Genomic DNA, 25,836 nt, shown 5'->3' with positions numbered 1-25,836 from the left:
ATGACCTGAAGCAGCACAGAAGTACATTCCTGCCTGCCTGGCAGAAGAGGAAACCAGTGCAAGGAGGGGAGGGCTAGAATCAATAAGCTGACACACATTCCCACGAAGAGCCTCGGGGACAGTTAGTGGCTCTAACAAATTAATAAATATATCTTTCAGTTGTAACGTTGAGAATTACCAAGCGTTTTAAATAGGGAGATTAGATGAAATGTGAGTAGGAAGGATGGCAGTGTGGAAGAACGTGGCAGCAGGATGCCAGCAGGGCTGCCAACGTAGTGTCCTTCCATGCAACTCCTGCATTCAGCATTGCAGCAGCGCTCGGAGAGGTGGCAAGAAGTGTTTGTCTCTGGTCGCCTGTAGACCAGAGCATGCCTTCTCTGTGGTTTCCAGCAGTCTCCACCCAGCAGGAAGAAAAGGAAAAGCAGTGCAAAAGAAGTCCTCATGGGTCTTCAGGGGGCAGGAAGGGGAATATTGATTCTTTGGGAAAGAAATGAGGTTCAGATACAAACCATTGTGCCAGTCCCTTCTCTCGCAGAGCTTTCCAACTTGGACATTTGGTTGCAAACTGTAATTTCCAGAACTAGAACACTGTTTAATTATAACTGGATCTTCAGAGCACTGTGAGAAGTCTTGTTTTTTTTTTGTTTGTTTGTTTGTGTTTTTTTTTTCCAACTCTGCTGTAACCCATCACATCCAAGTGACACTGAGTATATTCTGGGTGTCATTTCCCTTTGTTTTTAAGTAGGTTAAACGAAACTGAAACTGTCATCTTCACTTGCCACTTCCAGCACAGATCTGTGCAGGTCCCTGATGCCCCTTTCCCAGACTCCTTAATCTTATGGCATGGAGCTGTCTGCCTGGAGAGCAGCTCCTGGTAGAGGACAGGCAGAAGAGCTGGGGAAGGGTTGCTCCCACACCGGGTTCTAGTCTCAAGGTAACCTGGCAAGTTAAGTTTTACTGGCCAGCCTCACGCTGTTGGAAGTCGAGGAAGTTTTGGTGCATGTCTGTGGAGCCCTGGAAAGCGTAGCAGGTGTCCCAGGGTAGGAAACACCTCCACCTCACTGTGATTTGCCGATTACTGAACCATGTCATGAGTTTAATTTCTTTCACCATCTGCCAGCTGCATTCCAGTTCCTGGAGTTACTCTGTTTGAAATGCTGTAAATGATAAACATTTGACTGTTACAAACGATTTCTGCAGAGCTAGATCTTGCAGGGCCTGAAACAATATGCCCTTCTTGTAAACACGCTTCTAAAACTGATTTTGTCATTTCGATGGTAAACAGAAGTTAGCTATGTTTAATCCTTGTTTACGTTTGGTTAGTTACAAAAGGATCAGTAGGATCACTGGGCTTTGACTCATGTTTGTCTTCATTGCTTTTGCATCTTTTTGCCAAGAAGAATTTTTAGCAATGTGGTATAGAATTGAAGCAATTATGGAAGGGAAATTGAATCCATTGGGTGTACTCATTCTGATTGTGTAAATGAATTAAGATTCCCCGTACCCTCCTGCTCCTGAGATTGGCAGTACTCTCCTCACATGTCCGGCTGGGAGATGACATCTCTTTCCTCCACGTGCCTTGTGGTCATTGACTGCTCTGCCTGATTTGGTCCCTCCATGGGAGGCTGCTCTGACAGCGGAGATCTTAGCCCTGTTCTTTGCTCTCCACCCAAGTAATCCAAAGTAGCCTCCACGTGCTTCGCTGCTTAGGGAGATGTCCTGATATACGGTGATGTGCAAACAAACAAAGAAACCTGGGAGCGTTTGCTTTGTGCTGCACGGTGGCGTGTCTCATGCTTGTTAAAAAGGGAAACATTAAGCCAATTACTGCTCATGGTGGCACAATTGAGAAGTTTAGGTTGTCACCTCAAGGCGTATAAATCCCAGATCACGTGGACTTAAGCTATTAAGGTATAAGCAGTGTTCACAAGGAAAGAGCATTAGGCTGCTCAACAGCAGGTTGCCTAATAGTCCTCTGGTAAGTCAATTTGGGAGCCCTGTCATCCTGCTAAGAAGCCTAGCCATTTCTCAGGTGCTGTGCAGTGGCTAAAAGAATCCTGCAAGTTGCAGGGTCCCCCAGAGCACACAGAAGGTTGAGCAGAATTAGCAATCGGTTAAAATTAGACCAAGGAAATGTATGGACTGCTACGTCCCATGCCACTAGAATGTCTGAAGATGGTTTAGCTATTTAATCTTTGATATCTAAAGAGCACCTATCATCTCAATCTAATTTTATCTATTTATTTTAGAGATTGGATTCAGTGAGAATGGCACTGTTACTCTCATAGCTTACTTTTTGTAATATTTAACAGGAGAGACAAGTAATTCTCAGCTGGAGAAAAGTTTTAAGTGTTGTTGGTCTCCCCTACAAACAGGAGTCAGCAGATCTTGAGAACTTATCAGACCCAAATGCCCTAATTTCCATTTCTTATTTCTCTTTAAATGATTAACTAATGGCACATAACCATATAATGTGTCCATGATAGCAAGTTCCATCAGAGCACTGCCATGCTCTAAGGTTAACATCCAGGTTCATTCCACAAGTTTATGAAGCAAGTAATACAACCTTTGAAAAGTTTTATATGAAATATCACATAGTTAATGCCAAGCTGAACCCTTTGGAATTGTGCACTCTCATAAAATGCTGTGTCTGAAAAGGTACTGACCTCTTAATCTTGAGAACATTTGTCTTTTACGGCAAGTGGCTGTTTCTGCATATTGCCTCTCAAATGAGACCCTGGGAGATTACGTCTGTAGCAGGAGGGGATGCTGTCATGTTCTTATCGGCAAGCTCATGGCGTCAGTGATATTGCAACACCCAAAACAACACCCGTGGTTCAGGAAGGGCTTCCCAGATAGAAACAAGTGAACTTGAGTGGCAAACAAACCAGAAGGAAGTGTACTCTACAGAATTCAACAAAAGTTCAAACGCAGGGTGTGCTTTGCCACTGCTGGGTGTCTTGAAATAGTAAGTGTGCAGTTGTGTCCTGTAAAAAAAGACTTCATGTTGTCTTTTTTAATCATCTTTTATTTGCTTCGTTTTGAAGAAAACCTCTGGTTACCTCTGTGAAAGGAGTTTAATTAAGAGCACATAAAGTTATTGTGCTGTGCCTTGGGCAAAGGTGCTGCTTAAATTCTGTACCAAGGAACGTCAGGATTTTTGTTAGGTTAGGTTGTGGAGCCCTTCTAGTTCCAGCTGCCTCCCTTCTGTTATGAGCATTGTCTTTTACAACTCTTCACTCTTCATAAACTGCTGATGTTGATATCATCTTCAGGAAGTGAAGACTGACGGCCAAGACACATAATTTGGAAGAATAAAAGAATGAATCCTTTAATCAGTTTTAAATATTTTGCTTTCCAGTTCGGTTGGTTGTGATTCCATTCATGTGTTATGGGAAAGATGAGGTGTACTTACTGAAAGCAGTATCATTAATAATTCCATATTCCTTCACACCATTTCTAAAGGCAGCAGTCAAGGCCTTTTCAGCTCCTCTCACTGTGAGATGTTTCTTCTAGGCCTATTTGCATGCTCCGTTTCTTCTAAGCACATTAATCTGTTTTATGCAAAACCCTTTTGGATATTGTAATCCAGTGGCATTATCATCCCATGCTGGTGGTGTTCTGTTGTACGTGTAGTACAATATTTTCAGTGTATTGGTATGCTTAGTGTGGCTCAAGTTAAATTCAACAACTGCTTTCTTGAGCCAGCCAGTGAGACATTTCACCTGCCATCGTGTTCACCACTTATCAGCTTGTGTTGACCAAACATTTGATGCTTCTGATATGCCAAGTTCTTGAGGGGAAAAAAATAAAAACACAGCACCTAAGAACTTGTCACCGGTAACAGTTGTCTCCTTCCTGCTTGCTCCGTTTCTCAAAACCCTCATGAAGATGCTCAGAAGCACAGCTGCTCGTTCAGGGTACTGTGGCAACCTCCTGCTAACTTCTATCTGTTAGGAAAATTGATAATTGAGCTCTGAGGATTCTTTTCTCTCTTCTTCTGGGCTCAGGGTCCGCAGCCAGGTTGCTTCTCGCTCTGTGCTGTCCTACAGCTTCCTTGGAGATTGCTATGGAAAGTGTGTCAGGCTGTTCTACTGCGGCTCTGCTGTCAAAACGTTCAGCCTATTCCAGTAGGTAAATGAGGCACAAACAGAGCAGTTTAACTCTGGCAGAGATGCATGCGCAGAGGCAGATTCCTTTCCTGTTGGGGAGGAGGTGCTGTGGTTGCCATGTCCCAGCTGACACCGGGGATGGCCAGACGACTGCTTCTGCGTCTCTGTTCCAGTCTGAAACCAGACAGGTTAGATTAAATTGTCTGTGGTTTAAGCTAATCTGTTTTGACTTGCCATTGGAACAGATCATCAGTCCCAGCTGGGAGGCTGCAACCACCAGTGCTGCCTTCGATTTCGCTGCTGAAAGGCTGGCGCTCCATCTGCCCCAACCCCATGGCCACAGCACTGTCTGAAGGCTTACACGGGGCTGGGATTTTAAGGGGTTGGGAAGCAGTAAACCAGGACAGAAACCTTGGCTAAAAGGAGTGGTAGTCTAAAAAAGCCAAGAGAGCAGAGCAGCAATGAGAAGGCTACCTAGGAGATGATAACAAGGTGTCCCATAAGCTTTTTGGCATAGATGCTACAGAGGCAGAAAAGGTGTAACGCAAAGATTTGCGATTTGTTACATCCACATTAAGTAAATACATTTGTTAGAAAAATTAGGATGTTTAGGTTAAGATATGTGCTAGCTGGTGTGCTAACCTGCACCAGAAAGTAGCCAGGCAAGCCTCTTGCTGCACTAAAATCCCCCCTGCACTTTCATAGACCATCCACCGATCTGCATTTCTGGTCCATATTCTGGTTCATATTCTGTACCTGTTCCTGTTCGATTTGGGGGATTTTTATTTTTTTTTTTAACATACCCAACTAAAGATGGGCACACAAAGAACCTTGCAGGTGTCATTCTGAAAGCACAGGTGGCTCCATGGATTTTTGGGGATAAACCATCAGATGTATGTTAGGACCATAGTTACTTTTTTCATGTGGTTGATCACTGGCCAGCCTACCTTCTGTGTTTCTCTAATCCACCTGCATTTGTCTTGTCTCTTCTTGTTTCCTAGCAATGTGCAGCAAGCATATAGCAAAAATTCACAATATTTCTTAAGTTTGTTCCTATTATCCCTGTCACTTAAGGTGATTTTGCTCTTCTTGCTTGATTTTTTGCCTGTCCTCTTTATTTACAACATCTCCCCAGCACTGTCGATATAATCACCTGCCTTCCGCGCAGAGATTGTTGATGCATCTCGTCGTTTCAGAACTGATATTTAAGGAACTTGTTGGTAGAGACCGTTGTTGTACTACGAATAAAAAATAATAGTGAACAAGAGAGCGGAGTTGATTAGGTGTCAGTGAGCCCTGATTTGGCTCTCCAAATGTCTGCCTGGTAATAACTAGGCTGACGCTGGGCCCAGTGACTCTCAGTTAATGAACTGAGTTTGGAGGACTGGCAGCCAGGAGAAAAGACTTGTTAATGAGTTGTCTATACATGGATCTAGAAATCTTTCAGAGAAGAAGAAAAAAATAAAAACACACAATTATAAATAAATCATTTTATTTTATAAGTCGCTTTAATTGATGTGTATTTAATTCAATCGGAAGAGACAAAAAGTTAGAAAATTTGAGTAACTATAGCTTTAAAACTTGTCAAAACAAAAATAATCACATTTCTCATCAGATTTTACATCTACCAGTGCCCATCAGAAGCTAAAATAATAGATCTTTATCATCAGATGTTTCAAAAGACCTTTCTTATTGCTGGATCTCTTTCAAGATGCCTCGTTCTGAGACCGTCTGTGGAGAACTATGGCAACGTGTTATTGACAGATGTGCTCTCTGTAGCTTGTATGTCAGCCCTGCTGCTATCTCCTGCTGACTAATAAAGTTAGTTGCTGGTATATATTTGTAGAGTCTTTGAAATCTGTTAGGTTGTGGAATAGCCTTCTGAGAGAGCTAGTTCTTCATTGCTTGAACTATTGGAAATTAATGGGAAACACTGCTTGATAATGCCATGCGGATCGTCTGATTTGGTTCCAAGGAAGAAGGGAAGGACAAGAACAAGATGTCCTTAAAAGCCTTTCTGAGTCCTACTTTGGCAAAATTACCTTCTGTACGTGCTTGTAACTAAGAGACTCTGCTCCAAGCGTGGTGACCTGTTGTCATTTACTGGCATTCCCTGACTTACACAGGCACTGGCGAAGATGTAGCACCAAAGTGATCCCCTGGAACTTCTTCTGCAGAAGTGGGAGAATATATCCACCTAACAGAACCGGAGAGTAAGTTCTTAAATGGAAAATGGAGCACGGAGAGAACAGGATGTGATAACCATGACTGTAGGGAACGCAGTGCTCACAGTTCCAAAAGCATAAATCTCTGTATGTACAGGCGTTTCTATACAGTCATCCTGGACTTACGTTCTGTGCCTTATCTTCTTCCTCTCACTAAAACTCACAGCAACAATTAAATCATTCTTGGATAAATCACTATTTTATAAAGTGAATCCCAGAAAATCTTGGTACTGGAATCTCAACTCATGCTAATAAATCTGTAGCCACAGCTGTGGAGAAGTGAGGATCTCCGTGGAGGCAGTAGTACACTTCGGGTGTCACTGTGCCTGTGGAGGAGAACATTTCACAAGTACTTTAACATCTTTTCCTGCAGAAAAAGGAAAATCTCAGAATTGCTATTGATGGGACACATTTTGGTCCTGGTCTGAGAAGCTGACTGTACAAAACAAAGCTGGCTTTGCATTAAAGACCTTCATTATTGATTATCCTGACAGCTGGTTTCTGCGTGTCGTGCTTAGTCACAGTCTCACATCTACTTGTCCTTAGTATCTTGTTGATCATGTGTATTTTTTTAAATACAGTTTAGTCAGGAAGGCTTTACATTTGTGATGCCCATTAAAATGCAGTGCCTGGATAATGAGCAAAAGGAGTAATTGGTCCTAATTTGGAATGCAAGGAAGTAATTATGATGACCCTTCATTGTTAATTTGTCATTTGAACTATTAGTGACTAAAATATTTTTGGTATAAAGATGATCTAAAGTATGTGCCTTCCACTTGCTGTCTTAGAAGCCCGGAGAATCTTTATGGAAGTATTAATCTCATAGTGCTAAAACAACACCTTCCCCATAGAGTTCCCTAACTGCTCTTTATTCTTGTGGGTATTTCAGTTGGATAATAAAGTAGTGACTCTTCCTGGCCTTCTCACCTGCTCAAATTCTTTCTGCTCAGAGCTCCAGAATAGCTCTTTAAAATCCTTTATCCTAAGGAAAACCAGTGGGTGTGAGGTATAATGAGATCTCTCTTTCCAAGATCATCGAGCTCCTTGATGAGGCAGGTTGGATGATGCCATGGGAAAACACTGCAGTGAAGTCATTCATCTGCCTTGCTAATCCTGCGCTTTGTTGTTTCAATCCTTTTATCACAAGGGTCCTGCCTGGATGAAACCTTTCCAAATTCCTGCTGTATGAGTCGAGTGGGGAAGTCCAAATACCAATCAGAGCTGTAATCGTATCCAGCTAGAGTGTTCACCGTTCTGCTGTTATCCAAGATAAGACTGGGGGAAATTTCCCTATGACAAGTGCTTTCAGCACATGATGCAGAGTGCTTAAAAGAAAGCTAAATGCACAAAGAACTGAGGCACACAACAGAAGTAAGAGTGTGACCTTTTAGCCTCTTTGAGACCACTGGAAACGCGCTGCAAACACCAACCTGTTGAAGACCTTAAAACCCCACAATCTGGCTTTTGGTCCTGCAGCTCCAAAATGGCATTTTGCTTACAAGCAAGGCAATATGAAATTATTTTTCTGTGTCTCTTTGATTTAGACAGTGCCACAGTTGGTCACAGTGAGGAAAAAGTCCTTAGAGAGAAAACAGAAAGCAGAAAAATACTGATGAAAAATGCATGAACGGAACCCAGGGTGGTATTGGCAAAAGCTATTGCAGGGGAAGGTAATGAATTGGGGAATGCATGGTCCAAGATTACAGGATACCCAGTATAAAGAAGGGCAGACGCAGGAGGTCAGGAGGAGGAACAGGAGGGGTCTGTAAGAGTGAAGAGGAACTTTTAATTCCTGCCTGCATCTACTTGGCTTTGAGTCCCAGCAGGGAAGAGCAGCGTGTGCCAGCAGTGCTGCAGCTGCCGGCAGCACCTTCCAGACAGAGCACCATGCCTCGCCGGTGGAAAGCAGGCCGGGCAGAGAGCTTGTGGTCCCGTGGAGCCCGTCTGGAAGGAAGATGACCCCTGGCAAGTACCAATAAGCTGAAAGCCTGCGTCTGGTGGAGGTCAAAATGGGTCACCTGGGAGAGGGAACTGATCAGCAGGGAGTGCTCGTGCTTGCAAGGGCCATGCTCTGTAAGAAGACTGGGTGTTGCTTCTGCTTTCTGAAGGGAGGCTTTGTTTTTGGTAAGAATATCCCTGATTGACATGAGACCTAGCTGGGGGGGAAACTCTGTGTGTGTTTTCACAAATAAATGGTTCGGGCGCTTCATTTTGGTATGAGGTTGTTCCTTCAAAAAAAGTCACATTACAGAGAACCGTAGCTGCAGCTTTGCCTGCAGGAATAATGTGGCCTCATGGAAAAAAATAGGAGTTGTTTTGCCTAGAGGTGGTAGGCTTAATGAGAGTCCACCTGATTGGCATGTAGCACACGTCCTAATATAACTTCTGCCTGACGTGTGCTTGTGGTCCCGAGGAAGACGTTGCTGATCAAATGAATAGTATCTAGATTTTAAGCTAGCAAAAAGAAATAATATCTTTATCTTTTTCAGTAGGATTTCAAAGTGTGTGTCTTGGGGTGGAGGGATGGTGGTATTTGAATTCTGAAGGATTCATGTTTTTACTAATTAGACACTAAAACTGGTAGAAGTGTTTAAAAAATAATAATGAAGCCTTAGCTCTTGCCCTGGGCATGAATTTACTAGCTTTAGTTTGTTGTTCTGTTCGGTTCATTGATCTTGTCACAATTGATGATTCATTAAGTTGTGACTACTGTAGGAATTGCAATGCACAGATGTGGCTGTGCTGCACATCTGTGTGTTCCCAACGTGCTAATGATCTAAAAACGCACTTTCTGTCTGGCCATCCACTGTGCTTCGAGTGCCAGCTGACATTTTGTATTATTGAGCCATTTGTTGTGGTTGGCAGAGAGAAAGAGTTTTTGGTTCTCCTTGCGCTTTTTTGTTGCTTTTATCCATATTTCAAATAGCTGGATTTGCCTGTCCCAGCAAGCTTGGCCTTGCAGAACGGCAGCCGTGACTGTAAGTTTTTCTGCAGGCTGCCACCTTTTTCAATGTCGTGTGCCTTCTCCTGGTCCTCAGTTCTAGTAGATGGGATTATTTGCTGCACTAAGTCACAAGGAATGGACATGTCAGATTCCAATGCAGGATTTGCAGGTTTCCTGACTTTCTCAGGGTTCTGAATTTTTATTTTTTCAAGTTAGACTGAGATGGCATTGACTTAGTTTCTAGCTTACTGCAAACAACTCAGTTTGTCCAAAGCTTCTTATCCTGGCAGGTCCCAGGAGACCCCAGAAATTTCGAGCATATTGACCTACGGGCTGATGGGCACCAGCAATTCAGTAGTGTATGGGAACATTGTAAAACAACCGAATTGTTAAACTAACTTCTGGCTTCTTCACCTAACTCAGACTGCTGTTCGGAGTGGTCCTCGTTAGAGACTCGTGTTTGATCAAAGCATGAATCTGAGGGGCTGACTGATGCAGGATGGCTTTGCAGTAATGTGGTGAGCTGTGCCCGCTGTTATACCATAGCGAGGTGATGCCTGTGTTGGGTGGTTAGCGCGTTGCCTTGTGACTGTTCTAACTCCGCTTGCTAGTGCAGACAAAACCCCTAAGACTCCTCTTGCTACAGGCCTGCCAGGGAGTGCCCAGGGTGAGCAGACTGCACCCATTCAAGCACATGGCTCTCCTCTCTTACCCAAATTGCCTTTGTTTAGGCCATGTAAGTCTTTCTGAAAGCTAGATTAAAGGATGTCCATAAGAAAAATAGTCTTTAAAAATAAAAGACAAGCAACATTGAGTTCAGGACTACCTTTATCAATTTGCTCAAAAACTTAATGTTTAATTCCACAGTTGAAAGTGCCTAACCCAAGTTCTAATCCAAGTCGTTTGGTCTTGAGTCTCAGAAAGAGCCCTTTTTTTCTGCCCTGTCTCTGAGATCCCTTTTCCACCTGAGCGTCTGTAAATTCTCTTCAAGAAGCTCAGCAGTGTGAGCTCTGTAAGCCCCTGTATACGTGCAGCCTGTTCTCTAGCTCTTGGCTTGCTTTTTGTAGCTCATCTTGGAATTTGCCATGCTATTTCTGTGCTCCTCCGGAAATGTATGCGCTGCAGTTCACACTGTGTGTTACCGACTTCAGAAACAGCCACAACAATTTAAACCAAAGGTCGTTCTGTCCGTCTGTGTCCTGTGGCTTTTCCAGGAGCCAGTGCAGGATGCCAGGGAGGTGTGTGAGGCCAGAGCATGCTTATAACGACACTTCCCCAAGCACGTGCTTCTCTGGTCTCTGCTGATGTGCACCAGGGGGGTTTTGAGGCAGAGGTGGTGGTTTTACTCAAACTATTGAATGAAGAGTCTTGTTATTTTTTGAACTTTAACTTTTTTAACATTCATAACATCCCAAAGCAAGGCACTTTCCAGCTTAGCTGTGGGTTCTGTGAGAAAAGACCTGGTAATTGCTAGTACCATTTAATGCCCCATAGGCTTTGTATGAGAAGGGACAGTGAAGAGTTTTTCCATCTTCCAGGTTCATGATTCACTCTGGATTTAATAGCTCCTTGTTGCACCCATCCTTGTATCTTCCACCCTAAATAGTTACGGTCTATTTAACTCGTTTGACATGAGTCCTGATCCAGTAGAAGCAGGGATGCGGAACAACAGAGAGTTGCTTTACCATTTCTGTCCCAGTATCTCATGAATGTTGTGAGCCCTTAGAGTCGTCATTTTCCAGGACTGTCTCCCATTTTGCAGGCTGAGCAGATGTTTTTACTGATTCCTTTAACAACCAAGAATGCACCTGGAAAGCTCTAGAACATCTGTTTGTCCAGGTGAGTGTGGGGGCACACGGTCAACTAGGTAAGAATCAAGCTTCATGAGGGGTTTTGTGATGTGCTCTGGGTAGGAACTGGCCTCAGTGACTCAAAAGTTCTTTGTTGTTGTTTTGTGTTTTTTTTTTTTTTTTTCCCCTATTCCTTGGAATTGGAAAAAAATATAACAAGGATAATCTGTTAGATGTTGCCTTTTGAATGCTGTACAGTTTGTAGCAGTAGCCAGTCTTCCTTAATTGTAATCCCTCTGAGATCTTCAGTGCTCGTGAAGCAGGTCTGCTGTGGGGTGTGCTCTGCAGCTTGACTCAGTAGCTCTGATGGGGGGAAAAGCTCTCAGGTCTTTTTGCACAACTGTGGAAGAACGCACCCAGCTCTTCCTCATGGAGGTTTTGGCAGAAGAGACATGCAAATCCTTCATCTCCAGACTTGGCATGGGACTTTTGCTCAGCAAAGGGAAATCTCAAAAGCTGCTGAGCACCAAGGCAGTTTTTTACTGCCTGTAATAGCTCCTTGCTGAGACTCAGTCCTAGATCTGCAGATTTGCCCTAATATTCATCCTCTCCAGCTCAAAATTTTGAGGTACTCAATGCAACTGAAAGATGGTAAAAGTAAAAAGATGGACAGTAACGCATCAAGACTTGGTTGAATCCAACTTGCCATTTTTTCTTAGAGCATTTAGTCTTAATACAAGTGAGATGTTACTTGTCAGTTACACGAGTCATAAGCAATGCTGGAGTAAATTGAGAAGTGAGCGGAGCTAAGCCAGGCAGAGCTGGCACTTTTGATCTTTGATTGCTCTTTTAGATACAAAAAGGCAAGAGAGCTCAGGGGTGTGCCATCTAGTCCTCTACTGCCATAAGGTTCCTTCATCGGACCGACGGTAAATACGTAAAGGGTGACCATAAAAAAAAGAAATCGGTGTGTTTAACAAAACTACCTGAAACATAAGTTAAGGCACAAAACTTGACAGCTCATCTTCTCCACCGTCCTAACATCTGTGTCACTAATATTCATTGAGGCATAGAATTGAAGTGCCTTCCCTTATCACTTAACCTGTTCTTTTTATGGTATACATTTTTTTAAAAAATTGCAGTGCTGCTGTCCTTTAGATCAGTGCTGCTATTCTAAGCCTAAGTTGTTTTTCCCTGGCTGAAAAATGAATCTGCAGAATCTGAATTTAACCTAGTGATTCATTACCTTATGCACTTTTCAGTTTATTGAGACATGAAGTGCTGGATTTCATGCAAACTGGACCTCACTGCCAAATAACAAAGTTTGAACCTGTGCTCCTTGTCACATTAATTGCTAATTTACAGCTGCTGTGGAAGAGCAGGTAGAGTGGTGCAGGCAAAGGATTCACCAGCAGGAATTACCCGGGCTCCACAGTTAGGCTGTTAGCAATGCCTCCCCACCACTACGGTTAGCGTGACCCTTTCAGCATCTTTTAAGCTATTGTGGCATTTATTGTAGTAGGCCATTCTGTCTTCAAGACACTCCTGACAGATACTTACTCAATACACTGATTTTGAGAGGAGTGGCTGTGTAGTTGCATACATTTCAGCAGAGTTATGGCTAAACAGCATGAAATTTGGTTGGTGTTTGCCTCCATCACCAGCACGTCTCCCAGGCTGTTTTTCAGTCCCAGGCAGGAAGGGGAAGCGGATGCTGCATCTAGCTGAAATGCTCCTGCCCTTCCAGTGAGCACCATTTAAGAGAGTAAATATGCACAAGTCCAGGTTTTGTTTAAAACACGAGTACAACATCTTAGGTTGACAGTCCAGTTGTCAGCTGTCTTAAATAATTCCCGTCTACTTCAACAACAAAATAATAGCCGCTTTTTGATTATTAAAATACCACATCATTTTTATAAAAAGAAGCCTTCCCGTGATGTTTTGCAGGGAAGGGGGTGTAGTGCCATTTCTCAGGACGTGTTTGTACGCTGTCATGTCAGCTGCTCTGTGCAGCGGTGCAGGGTAGGCGTACCGTTTGCTGCTTTCCCAACAGAGCTGTTGATTTTCATAAAGATATTTTGTAAGTGCCTTACCCGTTTGGCTTTGTTAAGTAATGTTTAGAGGGTTCCCTCTGTGAGCTCTGAGGATTTTCCAAACTGACTAGTTTGGAAATTGCATTTGGCAAACCCTAAATTCTGAGCAAAACAGGTGCAACAAACGATTTTAATGTGTTGCCTTTAACTAGATCTTAATTTCTTAGTGCTGAGTATCTCTGCCAGTCAGACCAGTGCTCCTGTTTTACACCAGAAATATAATCTGTTCTGGCCCTGTGCTAAGTGGGAACGTCCTGGATGAAGAAGTGGGTCTTGTGTTGTGTTACAGGTGGTGAAACTGAGGTTGGTTTCCTGAATGGCTGTGGAGGGGGAAGGCTCAGCTTGCAGGGAGGGCAGGGCAACCTCATGGGCTGCTGTTGATTGCCTCATTAGGTTAATGAAGGCTGAGCACAGAGCCTCGTGGAAGACCCCAGAAAACAGCATGACGTGCAGGTACACCACGCCGCAGTGGGCTCTGCAAGGCCAGGTAGGAAACAAGGCAGTAGATGGATACAGACAAACCTCTATGCACAGCACAAGCTAACGAAGAGAAAAAAATGATCACCAGGAACATCACCGATTACAGCATAATCATTGCTTGACTGCTGAAGAGATCAGCCTGGAAAAGAAGGATTTGGAGGCCGGTGTCTTGGGGAAGAGCCTCTGCCTTAGCCTGGGGGACTGCCAGGGAAAAATGTGAAGCAGCTTGTGTGAAAATATAATGTGTGGGTGATGAAACATTGGTGGTGCCTGGAAAGAGTCAGCACCTCAGTAGAACATCGTATATCAGGGAGAAGCGTGAGTCTTTCAAAGAGAAAAATAGCCCTGTCTGTTGTCTGGGAGAGCGCGGGGTAATAACTGGGCAGCCCTGCCTGCATGCTCTGGCTCCGGCAATTTAACATCGCGTGGCTTCGCAGCCCGGCCTGACAAGGGTGTGCTCCTCTTCTGCTGTGCATCAGTACGAAACAAAGAGTATTTCCAAGGGGCTTCTCAAATCTTGGTGTGCTACCTGCTGGTGGTGCTCCACAGCCCTCAGAGTGTTAAATGCTGGAAGAGGCTTAAAGGAGGAAGGAGCTTTGTCATGCCCGTGTCACCATTAAGTAAAATAAAACAGCTATGACTGGAAGGAAGGGAAAAAAGGGCAGCAAATTCTTGGGCAATTACTGGTACACGTTCACTAGTTAAAAGTAGGGAAGGTCCTGAAGCGTAATGGAGTGAATCACTTATGACCAGCTTTATGATGGTGTAATCTGACATTTACTTTCAATGGTAAATACAGAAAATGATAGTGAAATGTTGAAAATGCGATGTGTCATAAAAGTTACAGCCTCCTCGTCAAGTTTATTATGCTTTGGGAGACACGGGGACTTGGTTGCTTCCTGGCATTTGAAATTTAGACGCTGAAATGCAAACCAGTCTTTTGCTATCCGTGGGTTTGAGCTGGTCAAATATCAGCATAATTACGCAGCCGACCAGTTCTGCTCGAGTGCCCATTGCCCGCAGTTGGCTGCGCATCAGCTGGTCGGGAGCTGCAGGTTTCCACGGAAACTGCATGTACCACTACCTGTGAATAATTGAGAATGGCAGCTGTAATGAGAGAATTTGGGGCAAATTGTGTAAATATTCGTAACTAGATTACAGTGGTAAAATATTTTCGCTCTAGATAAAGATAACTTCCAGGCTTAAGGAGATTAAACTGAAGAGGTCCCGGAAAGAATCCACCCTTGTGAAATCCAGGGCTGAGTGCTCCGAAACCTATTACAGATTCCCAGCATTTCAGAAACCAGATTTGGGAAAGTTTATTCCCTGCGCTGCCTCGAGGGTCCGATATCCTTTGTATTCTTGATCTAGGGGGCAGGCAATTGAAAGGCAAAAGCTCTGAGTTTGTAGCAGCTGTGTTGGCTGGCAAGAGGCTGCTCAGACCCCTCTGCTTCGGGGCAGGTGCCTCGGTCTAGTCCTGCTCGCAAAGGCAGGTGAGGATACACCAGAGGTTTGGAATAAAATAGCTGGGTAACCTTTGCCAAGTCTCCCCCGTTTTTCATCTTCAGCTTATTTATTTATTTCAGAAAAAAAAAAAAAAAAAGTTAGATGCAGTAGCTTAATATTCAGAGCACTCTTGCGCTCTGCAGTGTGATCTGCATAAACCGAAGGAGAGATGTTACCAGCAAGCGCTTTCTATAAAGACAGCTTTGTGTGTGATAGAGAGGAAAAGCCAGCTGGATGTAATAGGATTCACTGTGATTGCTGCTCAGATACTGTGGGCATGTCTTTCTGTTGGGTTGAAGTGACCTGAAGAATTTCCATTGCCCATCTCTGGGCGTACTGTCTCTTGCACTGAGCTTGCAGAAGAAATGAGTGCAGTAGTGCCAGCAGGAGATCTGTGTGGTTTCTGTTAGCCTAAGGTTAAAAAGAAGTGGTGACTGTTTTGTGTGCTGCAGCTAATGAAAAGATTTGGGCTAAGACATCACAGTTAATTTTATACGAAATTAACTTTTCTTTGAAACCCGTTTTGTTTTATTTTTTGCCAGCAACAGTTTCTCACTGCTGGTAAAGCGGGAATGCGTGCCTATTCTCATGTCAGCCCAGAGCAAGCCAGGGAGTTGGCATTACCTGTGAGAGTGTCGTCTTCGTCTGGGAAGCTTAAAAACCTTGTGCTGGACTCCTGGTTGTGCTCCCTGCCTCTCCAACCTCAGATCTGGGAAGTAGCTGCTTGTGCAGTTCAGAGAGAGAATGTTAATTGGTGGAACTGAGCTTTCCTCCTTGGAAGTAGCAAAGTCTGAAAATCCTCGAATCATGAATGTTGCTGGGTTAATTGGGTGGTTAAATTTAGCAAAGCTTCGAGTGTGCCTCACTGAACAAAATAAAGCTTCCATTTATTATTTACACGTCTGTTGTGACATGAGGTGGTAGCTCAGGGTGGGCTACCTTGCAAGCCAGGCAATCTAGTGAGCAGTTATTATTGACTTGAGAGATGGAGCTTGTCATGAGTTGCATCTTCACTGATGCCGTCAGTTAATTTTGAGCCAGATAGCTGTAACCAGCTTTCATTCCACCTAACAAATACCTGGGGATATATGGGGCTATGTGCTGGCAGTGCTTGGCTGAAGAGGAATTAGTTTTGGCTTCCTACAGTCAGTGATACACAGCACCCGGCAGCCCTATTTGTTAATTAAAAGCAGAGCGTGTCACAAGGCTCTGATCTGAGTATGTAAAATAAGGTCTCTTAAACTATGTATTTTGCTCTAAAAAGACTCTCGCAGAAGGAGTGTGCTGCTGATGACTGAAGGATTTAATAATAAGGAAGGTTTAAATGGGAGGAAATGCTCCTGCTCAAGTTTGCCTCTGCTCATGATGCCAGAGCCTTGTCAGAGTGAAATATGTAGCCCGGGCTGAATGGCTGAGCAGCTTCCATCTGCTTCAGGATCTCTCAAAGATAATCAAGAATGATGAAAATTGTTTCTTCATTTTTGACCTCTAACCAACCTGTTAGCCTTATGTCTATAAAACAAGGGATGTCTCCAGACCGGACATAAATTGTAATGCTGCTGTAGATCACAACTCTTTTATCAATATTTGAACTGGAAAGAGCTTATATCAGTACAGCAGCAGTTTATTGTATTCATGAGAAGATCTCCGTACCCTTAAGACTCGTTAATTTGACAGACCCCTAATAGCAGCTTGCAAATCTTACTGCCACTTCTCGCAGGAGGCGAGGTCCTTCCAGGTATGCTGCCCCAGGACTGGAGGAGCCATCAGCACGCTCGCTCCCGTACCTGCCACCTCGTGCAGAGCAGGAGGGTTATTTTTCAGTATCCACTGCCTGGTGCCACGCAGGCGGCAGTAACGTGGTGTCGCCGCATCCTCCCTCATCTCCCTGCCCGTCAAATGCCCTCTCCCAGCGTTCCCCGTCTCCTCTGTGTAGTACTGGGCATTGTGCTGCTGCTGAGAGTTTCCATACGACTTCTGTGTTCTTACAGCCAGGCTTTTCCTGCGTGCTGCTTCCTTGCTTGCACCTTCGCTGCCTCGGCAATGGGCTCCCTGTGCTTTGCTCCTCGCTCCCCAGTGCCTCGTTCTTCCTTTCCCCTCTCGCGCTGCACCGATAGCAGAACGCTGATGCTTAACTGGCCATATAAAATGATGCATTATCTCGCAACCCTCCTTTCCCCAAGCTCGAGTTTTAATTTCTTTGTGGGATCCGCATGCTGGCTTCAGGCTGCAAGCACCTGGAGGAGAGGGAGGGCTTCGTGCTGAGCCCCGTGGAGCCCTGGCAAGGGGTCTAACAGCTCGGGCTGTCACTGCAGCAGCACATCTGTGCAGAAACACTTGCTCAGAGCCAAACAACGCTTGTACTAACTCTTCCCATTTCTCCAAGGAGGACTGTCACAGCTTTCTGGAGATTTATATCCTCTCGCAGAAGTTTCGTTGCCCTGTTGAGCAGGCGCTGCCTTCCCACCGCTGGCTGGCACAGGCAAGGCAGCCCGACTGCCCGGCGCTGCCGAGCCCCTTGCACGGGCACCTGGGCAGAGCTGCCAGCTCTTCCCAAATGCTATTCCCATCACTCTGGCTGCCGTGCTCTGTCTGTCTCATTTGCTTACACGCCCTAAGCTCTCACTGCAGCCACTCTCAAGGGGTACTAAAAAGAAGGTTGCTGGGTCTAAATGTTGTTGAGAAAATGTTGAAGATTGGCAACCTACCGAGAGGGGCCGTTGGCTTAAGAAAGATTTAGAGGGCCTTAAATAGCAGAGGTCAGGCTGGTTATGGGAAAGAAGAAAAAAAGGAAGAAAAAGAAAAACATTAAGTATGTTTGCACTAGATGGAGAAGTCCCTGGAAAACTGAATGTTTCTGCACAGCAGAGTCATTGAACTGCAGATGAACCTGAAAAAGCAGAACTGGAATACACAAGCATCGTCCTTTCGGTGTTTCTTCACAGCTAACACATTCGTCTGGGCCTCGTTTTTAGTGTGACATGAGTGAGTGCGTTGCTTTAGCCGCGGACTCTGTCCTTGGCAGGGACCCGGGTAGGCAGAGCACAGGTCCCCCACCCCAAACATCCAATTTGTTACAGGATTTTAAAGGCGAGATTTGAGACAACTGGCTGTGTCTTTGGAGATCCTCTGCCATCCCATAAACCTTCAGGAGCTTCCAGAATGAGGTTGTAAAGCCTTGATTTAAACCAGTGTGTCCATACAGAGGCAGATTGCTCTGTCACACATTGCCCCAGCACTAATATCCAAAAGAAGGCTCCAGTCTTGGAGGAGCTGCAGAGCCTCACTGATTGAGAGAGGAAAGGATGGATGAGGCACGGGCTGGCATTACGATTCACCTTTAATGTTGTGTTTTATTTCCTATGTAGCATGGGGCAGATGCCTTAACCTGAGCTTTCTGCATTTGTGGCTAGGTTTCAGAAGGGGTCCCTGTCCTGAAGGTCTGTGATTTGGAGATCTCGCTGTTGGAGCAGATTTTTTTTCAGGGAAACATCAAGTGAGCGGATCATCTGAGCAGCCTGTTTGTTTGGTGGTCCATCTGGGGTAATTATTTGTGCTGATAACACAGCTGCTGGCTGCAGCAGCCCGCAGGCTGGGCTGTTGACTGTAGTGCCGCTGGACCCCTCTCAAAGCCGTGTTTTCGTGGCTTTGTCCAACAAAGTGCAGTTGTGTTTGTAATCCTCGCCATGTCCCCACAGAGCTGTCCTGCCCGCGCACCTTCGGGGCTCCTGGTAGGAGATGCTGCTGCTCCCATCCCAGCACCAGGCACCACGGTTTCCTGACCGTGTTCCTCTCCCTCCTTGCACTGCAGCCCCCGGAGCATCCCTCGTCGCACCCGGGGCAGCCTCTGCTCCTCCAAACAGAGCGGTCTGGTGGGCTGTGCACGAGGAATGTGCCCGTAACAAGGCGATTAGCGAGGATTTGCTGACCGGCGGGGATCGAGGCTGAGCGTGCCTGTTCCCGTGCTCGTCCTAATGGGGTTGTTCCTGTAGGGGAAGAAGCGACGAGCGCTTCCCTGCCACGTCCCCAGGATGTGTGCTAGTCCAGCCCCTAGGAGCTCGTGTTCTTTGATCTGCTGCAACACATCTGCTCAAAAGGATTAGCAGAAAACTCCCTTCTCAGCAGCTTACGGCTGTCGTATACTGACACCTGTATTTTGGTATTTGCAAGCTAAGCCCGTGCACTTAAATAAGCAAGCTCAGTTCTACATGGGTAAAATTGTAGGATGAGCCTGCTTTAATTAGAGCTGGTGAGACTCCTCAACACTCCTGCTGTTTGCTATCATAAACATCTTGCATATGTTTGCAGCACAGTGAAAAAGAAAGGCTTTTGGGGCAGGTGCCTCTTTTAAAGCAACAAATCAACTTCCAGATAATTGAAAAAGCCACAGTTGCTTTCAGAACAGGTAACGAATACAGAAGGAAATGCAGCTGCCAAGCGTCTGGAACACGGTCCGTAAACATCCCGGGAGGAGAGCGGGGATCACCTACAGCAGCAGGTCCTACAGCGGCAGGGCTCCCGGGCTGAACGGCTGCAGGGTGCCGGCTGTTCCCTAGGGGATGCATGGAGGCAGCTTTCCTGGCAGGCTGTGAAGCAGGCAGGGCTCACTCAGGGCCTGGAAGTTTCTTTCAGGATCAGCTTCAACTTTTCCTAGGGATAAGTCTGGGCACTTGATGTTTTTCAGATCCGTTGGTTCATAAATCAGACTGGGCAACTCACGTGATGAAATAAAGAATACTTACAATAAGGACTGAGCAGCTCAGTGTTGGTGGCCAAAGCCTTGATCCTGTGCTGTCCCAGCTCGCTCCCTGGGTTCAGTCTCTCCTGGCAGAAGCCACTGATACCTGCTAGTCAGAACAGCAAGGTTGTGTTTTTTCTGGTTTGTTTTGTTTTTTTGGCTTTTCAGGGTTTTTGTTTCTTTGCTTTTTTGTTTGTTTTTAACCTCTGTGCAAAACCCATGCTCTAATAATGCCTTTGTTTTCCCTCCTGTTTTGCTTGGTCTACGTGGAAGCTCTGTTGGCTTCCTGCTTCAGACGTCAGCTTTTTCTGCAAATGAATCAACCTCCTGTATCTTAATTTTGTTACGGGGTAGCTCTCTTCGGTCTTCCTTTCTGTGCCTGTCACCTTTACTAAGCCCCTCTGGTGCACATTGCTCGATGTGAGCTGAGTCCTGCTCACGCAGTTATTCCTGCTGATATTGGTGAGCTATTCCTGTGCTCCTTCCCGAACTGACTTAGCATTGCTCTCCTGAAATCCAGAGCTGCTGCTCTGCTGCATTCAGAGATTATAGAAATCAGAAAGCTGTGATCTCTCATACAGGCTTTCTCTGGATTAATTCCTGCTTAAACTCAAAAAGATGTTTCAGAAAAGCAACCCATCTTAACCTGAAAATTGTCAGCGCTGTGCAGTCCCCCCCAGTTCATGGTATTTAGTTGCAGTTGTTAATTAACCTCTGTTAAAAGCTCTCCCTTCCAGCCTTCGCTTTTTATCTGTTACGATTCTCTAGACTCTTATCAAATTTCGGGTTCTGTGATGGCTTTTAGTTACTTTGATGCAGTTACCTCTCAGTCTTCTCTTTGATAAGGCGGACAGACTGAGACCCCAGAGCCTGCCTTTAAAGCAGCATCGTTCCCTGTGCCTAACCCGTTCCTGCAGCCCTGCACAGAGCCAGTGTCACCGGCGGCCCCCCAGGAGCAGTCCTGGACGCAGAGGCAGCGCCGGCTGCCTGCTCCTCTCCCACGTGCAGCCCAGGGCTGGCCTTGCCCCTTCTGGCCGTGGTCCTTCTTGGCCCTTTTGTGCCCTCTGCAGTCTCTGCCCTTTGTGCGATGGGATTTTGGGGTGTCTCAGGGCAGCGCTGGTGCCTACGTGCTTGGCGCCCGAGCAGCTGCAGTCCTCGGGGCCGAGCTGGGGCAGCTGCCTTGTTACTCCTCGTTACTTGTGGGCTGTGGGTGCCCTGCTGTCTGCGATGGTTTTCTTCCTTGCAGACCTACCCACGAGAACTGGTTAGAGCATCAGGCGCCGGGGTAAGGAGGCAGCTCCCTTGCACACAGAGGCTGTTCAGACACAAGGTCTGTAGGAAGAGATAACATTTGTATTAGGCTAGATAACACAGATGGAAAAAATGAATGAGAAGCCCTTCATCAAACAAGATCCTCCTCCACCCCTGCAAACTTAGCTGTCCTTGCATCTTGTGAGCTGCCTGGCTGTATCACGGCTGCTGCCAAACACTTTGACCTTCATTTGCAGTCTTTATCCTTTCCTTCCCCTGGCTGTGGGATTCTCCCGGCCTTGCCTTTAGCCCGAGAGGGAGGCTCATCGTATCCGGTTTCCACTTTATTGAACGGATCACAATATTCCTTCTGCAGGGTGTCGGTGCTCCCCGCCTGGAGAATTTTATAGTTGACATTTACGCCGGGCACTGCAAAAGTGGATTCAAGGTCTCCTTTTAAAGCGGGAGCTAAACATGCATAGCACAGGCACACAAAAAGACCCTTATCTCTTAGTTGGTTTTTCATTACCTCCTGTGGCTGTAATCTGATTGCTTTGCATATATTAATGAAGAGGGAAATAAAATATTTGTAATAATAGGTGCATGGCAGTCTGGGATTTATTTATTTCTTTACTTCCCAGAAAGGCGTGCTGCAGGATTTATTCCTTCAGGCTGCCTTGGGGTGCTGGCAGAGGCTGTTGGGTTGTTCTTGGGGCCACGGTCACGATGCTGTGAGGTGATGCAGTGAACTCTGTTCCCTGCTGGCTGTTCTTTTTCCAGGAGTACCTGAGTCTGGGCTCTGACTTTGTTTTGGGGTTTTGTTCGGGGCTTTGTGGTTTGCACAGATACTTCAGACACGTTCATCACAGAACCTGCTTGTGGAATGGGCTGAAACGAAGGATTGCAACCCGAGCACCCCTCCACGGCACCCTGCCGACTCTCCTCTGACTTTGTTTTGATACCAGAGTGTAAATACTTGAAAAATCTTTATGTTGCTTGCTTATTTATGTAAAAGGGAAGAAAAAAAGCATGTGGTGTTCTAGCAGACGCGATGAGAAAGGGAACCAGGCCTGCCATTTCTGCTCTCCTTCAGGAACACCAGGATCTGTTTTTCACACGGTTGAAGGGAAAGTCTAGATAATGTAAAAAAAGCAGATTTACTTTAGGGAAGAACAGATGCTTGCGCTGAAAATGTGACTGGTTTTCACATTATCCAGGGCTGTCAGTGGGTGTTGAATATTTATATACTGTAGGGAAAAGGTGATGAACTAGATTGCTTCATACCAGCTTTTTCCTGCAGGAGTGAAAAAGCCAAGAATTCTCAGATGAAGCTTCCTGTTAGTTGTTTGCAGTGTGTGAATAGCAGGGATTGCGTGGAAGAGTTTGTGGGTGATGAGAGAAAGCTCCCCCGGGTTATCTAGCGAGAGGTTGGGGCCATTCCTACCTCTCAGCGTGTGCTTGGTTTGACAGTGAAGATAAATAAGAGGGACCTAGCAATAAGAGTTCTTCTGTTTCCGAAAGGAAGCCCATGGAAATGCTTTACATCATATTTGCTTTACCGTCTGTAGAAGCTGACAGCTGCTGATTTTTAACCTCTCCCCAGCTGCAGATGCCACAACGTATTCAGAAGTCGTGCTGATCATTAGGTCACTGATTGCCTATGGAGATGTGCCTGTTTCAGCCACCTTGCTGCTGTCCTGAAAAATCAGAACCCAGCTGCCTCACACGTAAAAAGTTGTTGATTTCTCTGTCCTTTCCCTCGCAATGGTGATACGTGTGGAGATACTGAAGTGAAAACACCCGTGACACCCCTCTCAGCTAGGTGAGAGCCCGAGCAGATGGAGTGTTTTACCAGGGGCTGGGGCAGGGCAGTCCTGTCACCATAGCCGTGTACTTGAACAGGTCCCTGCTGATGTGATTTTATTTTCCCTTGGAGGCAGTTTCTCTGCTGAGCGGGCTTGTCGTAAGCCTTCCCTCCTCTGGAGGAAGGACGTGAGAACGTTTGTGCAGGTGTGTGCTCCTTCTCCAGAGGCTGCCTCTGTTCCACGGCGGTGCTACTCACCCATCTCCTGATTGCTCCCTTGCTTACTGAAGACTTACAAGCAGTCTGAGGTTTTTCTAGGAAGAAAAACTCATGGAAGATATAATAATAACTCTAAGTTCTTCCAGCAGTGCAGAAAAGAAGCCGCCTGTGAGAAGGCAGACCCCCCTGAGCGTGTGTGTGCATTTGAGAAACACGGCAGGACGCTTAACAAGGGCAGAAGTAAAGCAGTCTGCTTACGTTCCCTAACTTGTTTTGGAGCTTGAGTTGCTCCAAACTAGATATTCTGGTAAGGACCGCGTTGCTGACAGCCAGTCTGCATTAAGTGCACGTTAGCAGAGCTCTGCTGATCAATGTGGTGCTGGAAGCAGAAGGCTGCTCTCGGCTCACGGTGCCGCCGGCTCCGTGGCACAGGGCCGATGGGACAAGCTCCCGGGGCCTTGCCCAGCGCTGCTCTGCCAGGTAGCTCGAGCTGCGTGGCTTCGGGAGGGATTTGATCTGCAAGTGGAAAGGAAGGCTGCCCTGTGCTTCCCTCTCGTGATCTCCACTGCAGCGAGAGGGGGATTACGGCTCTGCTTTCAAATGTCTGAGAGTTGTTGACAGGGACAGTGAGACAATTCAGATGCAATCTGTATTCCCCGATCTCGGTTGTTTTATTCAGTTCTAGCCACAATAAATTTCAAGGAGGAGAGGAAACACAGCACGTCCATCCCTTCTGTTCCGTTTCAGCACCTTTTGGCCAGCTCGCTGCCCTTCTCAGTCCATTAAGCCATTAGCATTTTTCAGTGCTTGGCTTTCGGAGAGCGAGGGGAAGGCAGAGCTGGCCAGATGCTCGGTGCTGTGTGCCTGTCATGGGGGAGGCCCGTGTGCGGCTCTATCTCATGCTTCCCCTTGCATGGGAGGGATCCCCCAATCCCCCTGAACAAACTCCCCATGCACCAGGGGGTGTTGCCTTCTCTGTTTTCCTGAAAGAGCAGGAGGTTGGTGAAATAGGTGGGCTGACCTGGGAGCAACGGGACCTGTTTGAGTAAGAGCTGTGATCACGTTCCCAGCTCCTTGACAGCCTCCCGGTACTTCTATGAAACCTTGACAAAAGCCATTTTAGGAGGTTCTGTCTTGGGAATCCTTTGCCTGAAGGGCACCAGATTTGGCCTCTAAATCTTAATCCTCATTTCACGAGGCACCTGCTCTTTCTGAGGCCATCTGACTGCTTCAGAGCGCTCACAGCTCACCTTTAAGCTGCGATTCTTCCAAGAAAGATTTCTAACTCTGGCAGAAGCCGTACACGGCTGTAATATTTTTCCTTTGGGAAAACTGGGACTGATCATTTATGTTCTGAGAAAAGGCCGGTTTTCGTTTTACAAAAAAAAGGGAATTAAACCCCAGGTTAGGAAGAGCGAGAATAAAGATTTCCCCTGCTTTTATTTGCTCAGGCCGCGTGCTTCTTTCCCCAGCCCCAGTAACACGGAAACCCCCCGGTGACCCCGTAATTGTGCAGCCCCGAATGGAGATTAATCTGGAGAGCGGTAGGTAATGAAATGAGGAGTTTCAGCTTTTGTCATTGTGTGAGCGGTGAGGATATTAAGGGCTCTAGGAGCGAGAAATACACTTACTCCTGTTTTGGGGAGTGTTTATCTGAAGAAGGAGTTCCAAACATCGTTATACCGAAGTCTCCAACCTCTTCTATTTGTGTTTGTATTTTTGGTCCAAGACCAAGAAGGAGGAAATTATGTTTATCAGAAGGAGCTGCAGGTGTTGAAGGCTGCGATATTAACTCCAGGCGTTAAGATGGTAAAAGAGAAAGGAAGGGGGTTTCCAGTACATTTTAATACTCTGCATCCTTTTACCTGCTTTTTTGTTCCTTAATCTCTTTGTACCTGAGTTTCCTACCTGTAAATGGGAGTGAAGATTCCTGCTAAATGCGGCTGGAGCCCTGCTGTGACGGTAAGAACAGACAAGTTCGGGCTGGCCAGAAGCAAGCTGCAGACCATAATTCACAAAGAAAATACTCACCCATTGTGTTAGCAAGGCAGGCACGCTGGCATCACTGAGAATCCTAAAAAAGAAAAGAAAAAGAGAGATCTCTGGCCCTGACGTCGGGGTGCACACAGCCACTTTGCACCTTTTGGAGCAGGTGTTTCCCTGGCCTGTAGCAAAGCTCCTGCTGCTGGTGTAAGGCAGGGCTGGAGGCCCCTTGGGAAGTTTCCCTGCTCTGCCCTGGGAGCAGTGGCCCCTGCAAACAGCTCCCACTGGGGGTCTTGGACACCAGGCAGGCTGTGCTCAGCCTTGGTGCACAGCGAGGTGCTGCCTTCTGCACCAGATCCCAAGTGTCTCGGATGTATGTGCCAGAAAAATCTGTGTAGAGGTGTTTAACATCTTGATAACTTATTTTTTTTTTAAATCCTATCAAGATCTAAATGTCAGAGCGATGGCTGTGTTATTCCTGTGCTGGCATCTCCGGTGTGACTTTCATGTCGTACATGGAGGTGATGCTTTGAAGCTGGTCTCCTCACTACTTGTTGTCTCTTATAATCTTCCTATTCTCCCTCAAGCATCTCACACCAACCTCCTTTCTCTGCTTCGCTTCCTTTGTAACCGCGTGGCTCTGCATCCTTCCTGTCCAAAAAGCTACCCAAATACATACGGGGGAAAGGAT

General features: G+C 46.0%; 1 protein-coding gene across 17 annotated transcripts in view; it reads left to right on the top strand.

Moving 5' to 3' along the window:
- Positions 1–25,836, top strand: part of PTPRF (protein tyrosine phosphatase receptor type F) — a 365,710-nt gene that overhangs the window by 188,829 nt on the left and 151,045 nt on the right. The window lies entirely within an intron of this gene.

The sequence above is a fragment of the Aythya fuligula genome, chromosome 8 (assembly GCF_009819795.1).
Source record: "Aythya fuligula isolate bAytFul2 chromosome 8, bAytFul2.pri, whole genome shotgun sequence".
NCBI classification, from domain to species: domain Eukaryota; kingdom Metazoa; phylum Chordata; class Aves; order Anseriformes; family Anatidae; genus Aythya; species Aythya fuligula.
This window is presented reverse-complemented; position numbering and strand designations above follow the sequence as displayed.